This window comes from Anomaloglossus baeobatrachus, chromosome 5 (genome assembly GCF_048569485.1).
Source record: "Anomaloglossus baeobatrachus isolate aAnoBae1 chromosome 5, aAnoBae1.hap1, whole genome shotgun sequence".
NCBI lineage: Eukaryota > Metazoa > Chordata > Amphibia > Anura > Aromobatidae > Anomaloglossus > Anomaloglossus baeobatrachus.
The window spans coordinates 449,375,046-449,389,449 of NC_134357.1; positions in this window are offsets into that span (position 1 = coordinate 449,375,046).

The window sequence follows — 14,404 nt, forward strand, 5'->3', positions numbered from 1 at the left end:
AGCTGTAGTGGGATGGGTGCGTAAAAGAGGCTGTGTTGCTACAGGTCATCTAATTCATGACGAGCTGTGGTGTGACCTATGCCAGAAATCTTATTCCAGTTGGAGACTGGAGTAAGATTTCTGGTGTTGAGTACGGAGTCGCAGGCCTCTCATCAGACGCTCCTGCACGATCAAAGATTGCGGTATGCCACTGCTGCATAACAGCTTAATGGAAGTAAGTAGAGTTGTGCGAAGGCCCACAAGGTGCTGAGACCTCAACAAACAAGTCACAAAAAGTCAGAACCAGTTGAATTAGGCTACTTTCACACTTGCGTTGTGCGGCATCCTTCACAATCAGTTGTGTGACGGATGCAGCGGATGCGTTGCAGATAGTGGCACAACTGATGTGACTGATGCTGCAAAACAACAATCCGTTTTTTTTCTTTACTGTTTTACTGGCGGCAGGCTATTGTGAACGATCAGCTGATCGTCCACAAAAGCTGGCCGCCGGGCGATCGGCTGATCAATCTCAAAAGCCGAGCGATCAGCTGATCGCTCTCAAAAGTCGGCCGCCGGGCAATCAGCTGTTTGTTCACAAAAGTCGGCCAATCGTTCGGCCACCGAGAGAGAGAAACATGAGCTGAGCATGCGCAGTGAAAAAAAAAAGGATTCCGTCGCGCAAAAAAACGCTACATTGCGCATTCCCCCCGCCTGACGGTCAGTGACAAAACGACTGATGCGCCGCAGGGCAGATGCAACGCAAGACCATCCGTTGCAATCCGCCCTTAATAGAAGCCTATAAGGAATAAACGGATTCCTGCAACGGTTACCGTAATTCCTCAAGGCGGCAGATTACAACGGATGCCGCACAACGCAAGTGTGAAAGTAGCCTAACTTGTGACTTCCTTGTTGCAATATTTTGCAGGTCGCAATATGACCCCATTCACTTGTATTATGCTTCTATATCAGGGGTGGGGAACATCCGGCCCACAGGCTGTATGCGGCCCGCAATAACTTTTTATGCGGACCCTGGGCATATTCCCGGAAATCGCAGTACTCGGGTGGCAGCCGCGGTCTTGTCGGCTGCCGACTTTTTAAATCATAATGTGTCGCATGCATACCATTAGGTCCTCAGAACGCTGGCCTCTGCCAGCGTGCTGACGACGTACTTTGTGGGCGGGGTAAGTGCGAGATGTGCTGCACTCCCATCCCACAGAAGCAGCAGGTTTACCGGTCTCCCTGATTTACATGCTTCCCATTGCTGTGAGCGTCCTGCCTTCCGCTGCTGTGAGCCTCCTGCCTCCCGCTGCTGTGAGCCTCCTGCCTCCCGCTGCTGTGAGCCTCCTGCCTCCCGCTGCTGTGAGCCTCCTGCCTCCCGCTGCTGTGAGCCTCCTGCCTCCCGCTGCTGTGAGCCTCCTGCCTCCCGCTGCTGTGAGCCTCCTGCCTCCCGCTGCTGTGAGCCTCCTGCCTCCCGATGCTGTGAGCCTCTTGCCTCCCGATGCTGTGAGCCTCTTGCCTCCTGATGCTGTGAGCCTCTTGCCTCCTGATGCTGTGAGCCCTCCGTCCAGTGCTATGTACTCCCTAGTACTGTGTATACCCACCAGTGCTGTGTGCCACCCCCCCAGTTCTGTGTACCACCTGCCACCCCAGTACTGTCTTGTCTGTGCTCCCTCATTCCTGTCCATGTCCTCCAGTCCTGTTCTTGCCCCCCTAGTGCTGTCCATGCCGCCGCCAGTGCTGTCCACGCCTGGCAGTACTGTCTGTGCCCCCCCCAGTGAAGTCCGAGCCCCAGCCTCTCCTGTGATGTGTATAGGCCCCCAGCCCCTCCTGTGATAAATATATGTCCCCAGCAACTCCTGTGATGTATTTATGTCCCCAGCCCCCTCTGTGATATATATATGTCCCTAGCCCCTTCTGTGATGTATATATGTCTCCAGCCCCTCCTGTGATGTATATATGTCTCCAGCCCCTCCTGTGATGTATATATGTCTCCAGCCCCTCCTGTGATGTATATATGTCCCCAGCCCCTCCTGTGATGTATATATGTCCCCAGCCCCTCCTGTGATATATATATATACATATATATATATGCCCCAGCCCCTCCTGTGATATATATATATATATATATATATATATATATGCTCCAGCCCCTCCTGTGATGTATATATGCCCCCAGCCACTCCTGTGATGTATATATGCCCCCAGCCTCTCCAGTGATGTATATGTCCCCAGCCCCTCCTGTGATTTTGTGATGTATATGATTTACCAATCTGTTGACTGCACTCCAGACCGAGTGCAGATCGCAGCGTAAATGCATGAAAACACGCAACGTGGGCACATAGCCTAAAACTGCAATAATCTTTGACTGCATGGTCAAAAAAGTTCCAAGTAAATGTGTCCTTATATCAGGGGCTATCCTCTAATTAGCACTGCAGTCTAGGTAACTCCAGGTAATTTCCACTGGCAGAGAAAGGATTTACATGAATATTAGCGGGAAATCCCACGGACATGGTAATAAAAATTATATAAACAATGAAAATAATGGGAAAAGAATCCAAAATATGAAGGAACCCAGCGTATAATACAATAGTTCTGACCTACACATTGTGGACAGATGGCTGCATCATAGATTTGAGACACGTTAATATAATAACTGCATCTATGTTACCAAAACACATGATCTCACGATTCCCCGGTTGCCCACTACTAATATTTTTTTGTGACTTTAAGAGCTTCAAAATGCCAGGTAAATCGTGGGCGTACATCACGCTCTAACATGCCAATGTTGACTGGGCAGCCTCTCCGAGGACACATTGCTCCATTTCGGGAAGGGCTGACTGACTCAGGAGCTCCACCCCAGCACCAAAGAAAGTTTAAAGAAAACTAAAAATACCCCAAACAGCAAACATGGCGCCACTGATGAAACACGACAGGTTGTTCAGGTCAGATCCAGCTCGGGTGCCCTGGTTAATGACTTGTTTTGTGAATCCATATAAAGTTTCTTGGTAGTTAATTTATTTAATATAAGCACAAGCATCCGCCGGGTGTAAAATTATAACCTCCGTCATCCTGACTCATAGCACAGGCCGAAATCACAGACACTGAGAGCGGAACTGTCTGGGCTTGTGCTCAATCTCAGATTGTAATGATAACATCCTAGTAGACTATGCGCCGTCTCAGTATTCAGGTATGGTGGGTGTACAGTGGGTATGGAAAGTATTCAGACCCCTTTACATTTTTCACTCTGTTTCATTGCAGCCATTTCATAAATTCAAAAAAGTTCACTTTTTTTCTATATAATAATATAGAATCTGCACCACATGTTGACAGAAAAAAAAACAGATCTGTAGAAATTTTTGCAAATTTGTTAAACAAGAAAAACGGAAATATCACATGGTCATAAGTATTCAGACCCTTTGCTCAGTATTGAGTAGAAGTTCCCTTTTGAGCTAGTACAGCCATGAGTCTTCTTGGGAATGATGCAACATATTTTTCACACCTGGATTTGGGGATCCTCTGCCATTCTTCCTTGCAGATCCTCTCTAGTTCCGTGAGGTTGGATGGTGAACGTTGGTGGACAGCCGTTTTCAGGTTTCTCCAGAGATGCTCAATTGGGTTTAGGTCAGGGCTCTGGCTGGGCCAGTGAAGAATTGTCACAGAGTTGTTCTGAAGCCAATCCTTTGTTATTTTAGCTGTGTGCATAGGGTTATTGTCTTGTTGGAAGGTGAACCTTTGGGCAAGTCTGAGGTACAGAGCACTCTAGAAGAGGTTTTGATCCAGGATATCTCTGTACTTGGCCGCATTCATCTTTCCTACAATTTCTACCAGTCGTCCTGTCCCTGCAGCTGAAAAATACCGCCATAGGATGATACTGCCACCACCATGTTTCACTATTGGGATTGTATTGGGCAGGTGATGAGCAGTGCCTGGTTTTCTCCATACATACTGTTTACAATTATCACCATAAAGTTCTATCTTCGTCTCATCAGACCAGAGAATCTTATTTCTCATAGTCTGGGAGCCCTTCATGTGTTTTTTTGCAAACTCTATGCTGGCTTTCATATGTCTTGCACTGAGGAGAGACTACTGTTGGGCCACTCTGCTATAAAGGCCCGACTGGTGGAGGGCTGCAGTAAGAGTTGACTTTATGACTTTCTCCCATCTCCCTACTGCATCTCTGGAGCTCAGTCACAGTGATCTTGGGGTTCTTCTTTACCTCTCTCATCAAGGCTCTTCTCCCACGATTGCTCAGGTTGGCTGGACGGCCAGGTCTAGGAAGAGTTCTGGTGGTCTCAAACGTCTTCCATTTAAGGATCATGGAGGCCACTGTGCTCTTAGGAACCTTGAGTATTGCAGAAATTATTTTGTAACCTTGGTCAGATCTGTGCCTTGCCACAATTCTGTCTCTGAGTTCCTTGGACAGTTCCTTTGACTTCATGATTCTCATTTGTCTGACATGCACTGTGAGCTCTTATATAGACAGGTGCGTGCCTTTGCAAATCAAGTCCTATCAGTTTACACAGCTGGACTCGAATGAAGGAGTAGAACCATCTCAAGGAGGATCACAAGGAAATGGACAGCATGTGACTTAAATACGAGTGTCTGAGCAAATGGTCTGAATACTTATGACCATGTGATATTTAAGTTTTTCCTGTTTAATAAATTTGCAAACATTTCTACATTTCAGTTTTTTTCTGACAGAATGGGGTGCAGAGTGTACATTAATGAGAAAAAAAATGAACTTTTTTGAATTTACCAAATGGCTGCAATTAAACAAATACTGAAAAATGTAAAGGGCTCTGAATACTTTCCATACCCACTGTATATAGTGGTATGGAGCATGCTGGCATAACCTGGGTATCCCCTATGTATAATTATATACAGTATGTACAGTTGGTATAAATTCTACATTATTATTATTATAGCGCCATTTATTCCATGGCGCTTTACATGTGAAAAGGGGTACACATAATGGGGACAAGTACAATAATCATGAACAATACAAGCCACAGACTGATATAGGAGGAGAGAGGATTCTACACCTGAGGACTCACAGTCTACAGGTGAAGATACAGTAGGTGAGGGTAGAGCAGGTCATGCGATGCTATGGTATTCTTCAAAGAAAAAAATCTGTATCACGACATACTGAAAAAACAAAAAGTTTTTATTGACAACTTTAAAAATTACACTATGTTAAAAAGTGGATGGCTACATGGTAGACTGAGGGTTACTGCAGGTTGTAGGCTTGTTGGAAGAGGTAAGGCGTCAGGTTCTTTTTGAAGGTTTCCACGGTAGGCACCGTCTCTTTTGTCCATCTTTGTGCTCCTTCTTCTCTAGCCGCGGTGCATGACGGGTCCGACGTCATACCCACTCGCCGGCAATCAGGTCCTGATCAGGACAGATCAAAGTATTGTAGTGCGCCTGCACAGGACTGGCGAGTGTGTATGACGCAGCCGCATCATGCACCCAGGCTTCAGAAAGAGGACGAATATGGCCGAAAGAGGCGGCGCCGGCACCGGACAACAGAGACGCCCATAAGGCCCACCGCAGCGACTGTTAGGTAAGTATTATAAAGTGTTTTTTATGTTATACCCCCGGATTGGGCTCTTATATACAGCATGTCAGAATGCTGTATATAAGAGCCCAGTGGTGGTGGCGGCAGCTTATAGGCCAAAAAAGTGGTGACAGGTTCCCTTTAAAAGTAAAAGTTCGCGATGCCACCTGTGGTACTGCGGCTACTTGGGCCACCGCTTCACTGTGTATTTCCCGGGGCATATGATGATGGCGCAGCTGAGGTGATATTGCTCCCCACAGGTACAGCTTAAGGCCCTAGGATCATGAGAGGGTGCGGGAAGAAGGTAGACGACACTGGGGGTTGCAGTCAAAGTCTTTACTCACGGTACCAGTTCCACAGGTGTACAGTAAGTCGCCAATCACCCGCGATATGCTGGAATCCACCGTGATGGGCTCCCGCCGATCCCAGGCAGCTCAGAGGTCAATACCGGTGCCTCCCTCAGATGTGCCTTTCCTGGTCGTCTCTATCTTGCTTGCTCCCACCCTCCTGTCCCGCGCCTCTGCACACAGTGCCCTGAGCCAGGGACTGTGGACCTTCAATGGGTTTTCTGCCTCTGTGTCCCCCTTCCAGCGGATTCGTGTGCCGATTTTCAGCCCTGGATGCTTGTAGCCACCCAGGCCCCCAGTGTTACTAAAGAGTATGTTAGTTGTCTTTTAGTCTAAGGACCGGGTCCCCGTTTTGCGGCCAGATCCTTCCACCCGGTGTTCTGTGGAGCAAGCCCACGGGTGTTTCCCGCAGTTTCGTGTCTCTAGCATCCCTTCTTCTGTGTCACCCGGGTCGAGCAGGACCCCCGGGTCTCTACTCTCTGGTCGCCTTCTCTCCACACTACTCACTGACACTGTCAACTCAGCTCCGCCTACTCACCTCAGATACCTCACCCACTAAGCTCAACCCAAAGACTGGCTTCGGGGATGGTGATAGCCACTATACAAGTCCAGCTGCACTAGGCCCTAACCACGGTTTAGTAAAGTGTTGTGATGAGTCTGTCTGTGTGCGTGTGTCGTGAGTGGAGGAGGGGACGCTGCGCTTTCCCACTGCTCGGGTCCGGCCGCTGCTGCTGCGGCTGCTCGGTGGTGGCTCGAGCGGTGGGCCGGATCCCGGGGACTCGAGCGGCGTTCCTCGCCCGTGAGTGAAAACGGGTAGGGATTGGATGGTGGGGATTTGGTTATTGTCCGTGACGCCACCCACGGTTGTGGTGATATTGGTGACACCCCTGCTGCTCTGGACGGGGATCCCGGGAGCGATGACAGGGAGCAGCCTGGATGTTAGTTCTCCCCTCCGTGGGTAGGGAGTTGGTTGTCCCGGGGCCCGGTGATGGGGTAGGGATGGATGGCAGGCGGGCTACGGGGCCTGGTGAGGTGCAGGGTCGCGGGGGCAGCACTGTGCCGTACGGCACGGTGGTACTCACTCAGCCAATGATGAGGACACAGTTCTCGGTAAAACACACGGCTGGATGGACGGGTCCCACAGACGGCTGCGGTGTTTCTCCTCCCGGCAGGTTGATGGTGACTGCCTTTCCCTGCACCTGTGTAACGTGTACGGTCCCAATGGGTTCCCACCGGTAACCCGCTCCCCCAGCTTGGATGGGTGCTGACGGAGCCCCTTTTGCCCGCAGGCTCTGACCCTGGGAACTTTAGCCTTGGCGGTGACAGTGTTTCCCTCTCACGGTTGGACGGTTGCCTTCTGACGGAACTTGGCTGCTGGGGAACCCAGGAGGTTCCCTTCGCTAACGGATTTGACAAATTCACGGCGACTCCTAGCCTTGTCAGGGTCCGTAATCCCCTGCCAGATGGTGCTGACTTCTCTTTGTGTACCGGTCCGGTACCGACGGGCCACCGCCCGTCCACGGTCCTTATGGTAAACTCTGATCGGTCACTCCTGCAGACGGTCACCACCATCTGCCAACCTTGCTGATCCGTCCGGGCCACACACCCGGACCAACTTCAGTCTGCTCTACTGCCACTTCACCTCCTCTCACTTTCCACTCTCAAACTCATCTCTCCTACTTTTCCCGCCTCCAGGACTGTGAACTCCTCGGTGGGCGGGGCCAACCGCCTGGCCCACCCCCTGGTGTGGACATCAGCCCCTGGAGGAAGGCAACAAGGGTTTTTGTCTGACTTTGGTGTGCCTGACCGGGAGTGTGGGGTGTGTTAGTGTTGTTCTCTGTGGCCCCTGGTTTGTCCAGGGCGCCACACGTGTGTTGTGTGAATCGGTGGATGACCCCTTCCCTACCCTGGGATGGGATACCACACCTCTGGATGAGGTGCAGCACCTTTGTGACGATGGAAGCCTCAGGGGTGCCACATTTTCGTAGAGAGTTCCAGAGCATGGGGGATGCATGGGAAAAATCTTGGATGCGATTATGGGAAGAGGAGATTAGAGGGGAGTAGAAGAGATCTTGTGAGGATTGGAGGTTGCGTGGAGGTAGGTACCAGGAAATTAGGTCACAGCTTTGTATGTCATGGGTAGGGTTTTGAACTTGAGTCTTTGGGCAATGGGAAGCCAGTGAGGGGAGTAGCAGAGTGGAGAGGCCGGGGAATAGTGGGGGAAAAGGTAGATTAATTGGGCGGCAGAGTTTAGGATAGATTGAAAGGGTGCAAGAGTGTTAGAAGGTAGGCCACGGAAAAGGAGGTTGCAGTAGTCGAGGCAGGAGATGATGAGGGCATGCACTAGTGTTTTTGCAGATTCTTGGTTAAGGAGAGTACACATTTGGGAAATATTTTTACTTTGAAGCCAACAGGAGGTAGAAAATGCTTAGATATGTGGCTTGAAAGAGAGAGCAGAGTCCAGGGAAACCCCGAGGCAGCGAGCTTTTGGGACTGGTGAGAGTGAGCAGCCATTGATTCTGATGGATAGGTCTGTTGAGGAGTTGAATGAGATAGAAAAAAGATTATGAATTCTGTTTTGCTACGTTAAGTTTTAGAAATTAAGAGGAGAAAAAAGATGAAATAGCAGACAAACATTGTGAGATTCTGGTTAGTAAGGAAGTGATATCGGGTCCAGAGAGGTAGAGCTGCATATCATTAGCGTAGAGATGATACTGAAAGGTGTAGGACTCTATGAAGGTGTAGATGGAAAAGAGCAGGGGTCCAAGAACAGAACTTTGGGGAACACCGACAGATAGGGGGCAAGATAAGAAGTGTGGGAGAGGGAGACTGGTATCTCTCCTTTCCCGTACCTCCCTGTGGCCATGTGGATAGGGGATGTCTATGTAAAACTGTGCCAAGCTGACCTTATGTATCCCCAGGGGGTGCGGGATGTCAAGTGTTGGTGGAAGTGACGAGACCATATCGCGTGGCCCTGAACTTTTAGAGATGTAAGGGCATGGCTGCAAGGGGCGGTTCAACTCATCCTCTGTATATAGTGATATGTACAATGCTGGTAAACCTGGCCATCTTCTGTATATATTGTAGATGTACAGCTGGTATAAGTTATACATCTTCTGTATATAGTGATATGGAGCATTCTGTTATAACCTGGGCATCTTCTGTATATAATTATATATGTACAGCTGATATAAGTTATATATTTTCTTGGATAAAGTGATATGGAGCATATTGGTATAACCTAGGCATCTTCTATATATAATTATATACAGTGTGTCCACCCATATTCTGTCCACCGCCATTAACTTGAGAATGGTGGCAGCTATAGGCATAGAAGTGGTGTTTAGGTATAGTAAAGTAGCCATGTGCTACAATGAAACCACCTATAGCGCCACCTGGTGGAAAACAATGGAGTTAGCATTTTTATTTCGAAAACGGAACGAGATAGAGAAAAAAAGTGAATTGCACAGTTGTAGGGCATCATCAATTCAATACGAATCAACACCTTGCATACAGAAATGCTATGATTAGAAGGTGTAAAACTCACAAGGCTGCGGACGTGAAGCGATACCTCATGGAGACCTTCCTACAAGTCATTGAGTATGGTGGCTGCATGGAGTGGCCTCCACGCTCACCTGACCTGACCCCATTGGAATTCTTTCTGTGAGGTCACATCAAACAGCAGGTGTATGCGACCCCTCCATCAACATTGCAGGACCTACAACGACGTATCATAGATGCTGGTGCAAATGTGTCACCTACCATATTGCACAAGGTGCAGCAAGATACAGTATGCTGTCCAGAGTCCAGATGTGCATTACAGCTGACGGTGGCCACTTTGAGCTTCAAAGTTAAATGAGCGCCATATGCATGACCAGCGTTTTTGGGGGTCATGGGTTTCATATCATAGCATTTCTGTATGCAAGGTGTCGATTCGTATTGAATTGATGATACCCTACAACTTTGTAATTCACTTTTTTTCTCTATCTCGTCCCGTTTTCGAGATAAAAATGCTAACTCCGTTGTTTTCCACCAGGTGGCGCTATAGGTGGTTTCATTGCGTAGCGCATGGCTACTTTACAATACCTAGACACCACTTCTATGCCTATAGCTACCGCCATTCTCAAGTTAATGGCGGTGGACAGGATAGGGGTGGACACACTATGTACAGCTGGTATAAGGTATACATCTTCTGAATATAGTGATATGGAGCATACTGGTAAAACCTGGTTTACTGGTATAACTTGGGTATATTCTGTATATAATATATAAGTATTGCTGGTATAAGGTAAGCATGCTAATGGTTAGGTTTTCACACGTCTTCCTTGTGATACTGGAGCTTACAGTAGACCGCAGTTGGATTATTTTGGGCTGATGGTTATCTATCATTCAGAAGAGGAGTTTTACTATTGGGAGTGACTCCATATTTTTACTTTTCACTTCCTAACCAGTGTTTAATGATTTTATAGATATTAAAGACAAGCTATATAAAGAACCTTTCACCCAACCTCATCCTTCCAATCTGCCTGTAGTTGATAATTAAATGTATTTTTTTTAATTGCCTCTGACGTTATAAGGATATACAAAAATGCTAACATTAGCAGGCTGAGGATTACACTGTCAGCTTTTAATGGCCTTGGTTATTTACATATTTTATTTTATAGAATCAGACAATAAGACGAGCACTCGTATTGCGACATACAGCAGGCGTTCCTGTGCAATGAGTTGCTCTTCTTGCCCTATAGGTGGCAGTATATGCAATTATTTTTCATATACACCATCACAGCGTTGGGCTTACCCATGAAGACTTTACCTGGTTTTGTGGACTGAAAGTTTATTTTCTTTTAATACAAGAATATTTTTTAAAGCAATATTAGGTCAGAGGTGATTTCTTTGGCCTCTGAATCTACAGAAAAATGAAAATTGTAAGTAAAATCCTAAATTTGGACAATTGTTCCACTGGAGTGCATAGGACGCTGCCCACGTGGGTCATTTTTGTACAAGGAGTATCTGTCAAGATGATACTATTGTTTGTTATCGTCTCAGGGGAAACTCTTTGTAACAGCGGTGTACCTCTGCTAAAATCTAATTCACAACTGAGCGTCTAAATAGACACCTGGCTGCTAAGTACATGTGATGGCCACCACAGCAGACAATGATGGGGTAGCTAACAACTGCCGCACAGTGATCCACATCCAAAAAGGCTATTTACATAATGTTTCCAATATCTATACAGCAACAATTGGGGATACAGTGCCCCATCTGTCCGTGTGAGGTGTCACGTGCACCTGTGATACCGAGTTGTGGAGGTATTGCCCCTTTGAAGCGCTGCAATGCATCATGATTGCGCCATACAGCATATAAGACATCTGTTGACCTCATTCAGATGTTTGTTTCTCACAGTCGTGTTCTCTATGTGTTTTTCACGCGTGTATCCATTATAATCTACAGCGCTTCTCTCATGTCCATGTTTTTTGACTGATTGTCAATCCTCAAAAACATCATGGAGAGTGATGTCTATTTTTGATCAGAAGTAAAGATCAAAATGACCCTCTAATGCTGGGTTCACACATAGCGACGCAGCAGCGATCACGACGGGCGACCTGACCTTATCAGGATCGCTGCTGCATCGTTACATGGTCGCTGGTGAGCTGTCAAACAGGCAGATCTCACCAGCGACCAGTGACCAGCCCTCAGCCAGCAGCGACGGGTGGAAGCGGGGCTGCGCTTGGTAACTAAGGTAAATATCGGGTAACCAAGGGCTTGGTTACCCGATATTTACATTGGTTACCAGCGCACACCGCTTAGCGCTGGCTCCCTGCACGCCAGAGTACACATCGGGTTAATAAGGAAACCCTTGCTTATTTACCCGATGTGTACTCTGGCGTGCAGGGAGCCGGCAGCACTGGCAGCGTGAGAGCAGCGGACGCTGGTAACGAAGGTAAACATCGGGTAACCAAGGAAAGGGCTTCCCTTGGTTACCCGATGTTTACCTTGGTTACAGCTTACCACAGGCTGCCAGAAGCTGTCTCCGTGTTCCCTGCTCGCTTCAGTTCGTCGCTCTCTCGCTGTCACACACAGCGATATGTGCGTCACAGCGGGAGAGCGACGACCAAAAAATGAAGCAGGACATTCAGCAACGACTGACGACCTCACATCAGGGACCAGCTCGTTGCTGGATGTCACACACAGCGACAGTGACGGGACGTCGCTGCTACGTCACAGAAAATGGTGACGTAGCAGCAACGTCGTTGTCGCCGTCGCTGTGTGTGACACCACCTTAAGTGTCCATGAAAATCCCTGACAGCACAAAGATGGCATGAGGGTACAGTTCACGTGCTGTCCATGATTAAAGCAGTATTCCCATCTCCAAGATCCTATCCCAATATGTAGTAGGTATAATAATATTATCAAACACCTCTAATTAGAAATGTAGTATCGTTCTCCTGATACAGCCATGTCTCTTACCTCATGTGCAGGGCATTACAGCTTATGTATTAGTAGCAAAATTCCACAATAAGGTGTTGATTGTCACTGTGTTTAAGAAAAACCCACAATGGATACTGAAATTAAATTAAATTGACAAAAGTAATTTTCAATTTAATCCCTTTACGACCTAGGACGTACCTATATGTCCTAGGTCGCCTCCCTCCCTTTAATGCTCGTGCAGCGAGCCCGCATTATTCCCCACTAATGTCTACTGATTTGATCAGCAGATATGTGCAGCTAACAAGTGGTGACAACGCCTGTTAACAAGTTGGATCACAATGACAAATTATGACAACACAATCTAACGTACTTTAGTGGGGATTGCACTTTTACCCAGTGTGTGACGCGATCACGGGGCGCCAATGGGTTGTCATGGCAGAGTGTGGTCAGCTGATGACCCCTATCACTGTCATGATGTGCTTCTTGTGAATACCCACAGAGGAGATCAGCATTTTTCCTGTTCAGAGGGATGCTGAAGCATTGCTCTGTACAGCAGAAGTGATATGACAATGCAGACTTCAAGAAAAAGTAAAAAAAAAAAAAATCTTTAAAAATATGAAGAAATTAAAAAAAAAACAAAGTTCAAATCGCCCACCTTTTGCGCCATTGAAAATAAAAAAAACAACAACAATAATAATAGTAATAATAGTAGTAATAATAATAATAATAATAACAACTCATCCCGCAAAACAAAATCCATTAAATGGCTATATTGACGGGAGGGGGAGAGGAATTATGGCTCTTGGGAGAAAAGGAGGAAAAAACAAAAGCGTAAAATCACTGCGTAGTGGAGGGGTTAAATTTACTGACCATCAACTAATGAGGATCAGACTTTGCTTTTGAATTGTGGTTCAGCAGAAAACAAAACTTATGAAAATAGCCTGGAAAAAAATGATGATGCCCGTATAAAAGATTAAAAATAATTTGACCATAGGGACATGTTACCCTTAGATTTGTCTTGACATTAGCATCACAAATGTGTACAAATTGATCAGTCAGTCATCCTATTTAACATTAAAGGATGAAAAGTAGTCATTGTGCTGTTTTGTGTCATGGTGAGTACAAGACTGAATATGAAAGAAAAATAAGGGGAGAGTTCCCTCAGGAGATTAGAAAGAAAACTATATGCAAACAAGTTAGAGGTAAAGGCTATAACACAATCTCCAAATGATGTTCTTGTTACTACAGTTGCACATACAGTATTATTATGGGAACGTAGCCGGCCTCAATGGATGTGGCCATGAGAGGAAAATTGATGACAAATGGAAGAGACGGATAATACTAATGGTAATCAAAGAGACCAGAACAATTTAAAAAGATATTGGAGGTGAACTCCAAGGTCAAGGTACATCAGTGTCAGACCGCACCATCGGTCGCTGTCTTGGCCAAAGTGGACTTAATGGGAGATGACCAAGTAGAAAACCACTGTTGAAAGCAAATTGTCACGGGATATGTAATGACGGAACAGGTAACCCTACGATGGCCCTCAGACTAGAGTCACTGCACTGTCCCTTATCTCGGAGGTAGGTTTGATGGTAACTAGATCAGAGCCCTTAGCGTGACCCTAACTCCTGTCTGAGCTCTGATCTTACTCCTCCTCTATCACACCCTTGGGCAGGCTGGAAAACATAAAGACAAACTCAGCAAACGACATGGACAAGGGAGAACGGAAACTTGTACACGCAGCACTCAAAACACACAGGAGAGACAATATGTGTATTGGGAAACAACGGAAAAGAGGGGGAAGTAATGCAAAACAGGGGAACGCTCACAACACTGAGAACCGCAACACGGATCCCCATGAACATGAAAATCACCAAGACAAAGAATCGCTGGAGCTAAAGTTAAAGCTATTATCGGCACACACAGGAAAGAAGCTGTGCTTTAAATAGGGAGGAGACAGCTGCACACCTGATCTGTTAGGTCCTGCTCACCAGTCTGCAGGAATTAACTCCTGAAGACCTGTGAACCTGAACCATCAGACGCCCGGCTCAGGCTGAACAATACAGAATTCTCAGGTTGCTTGTCAGGCTCT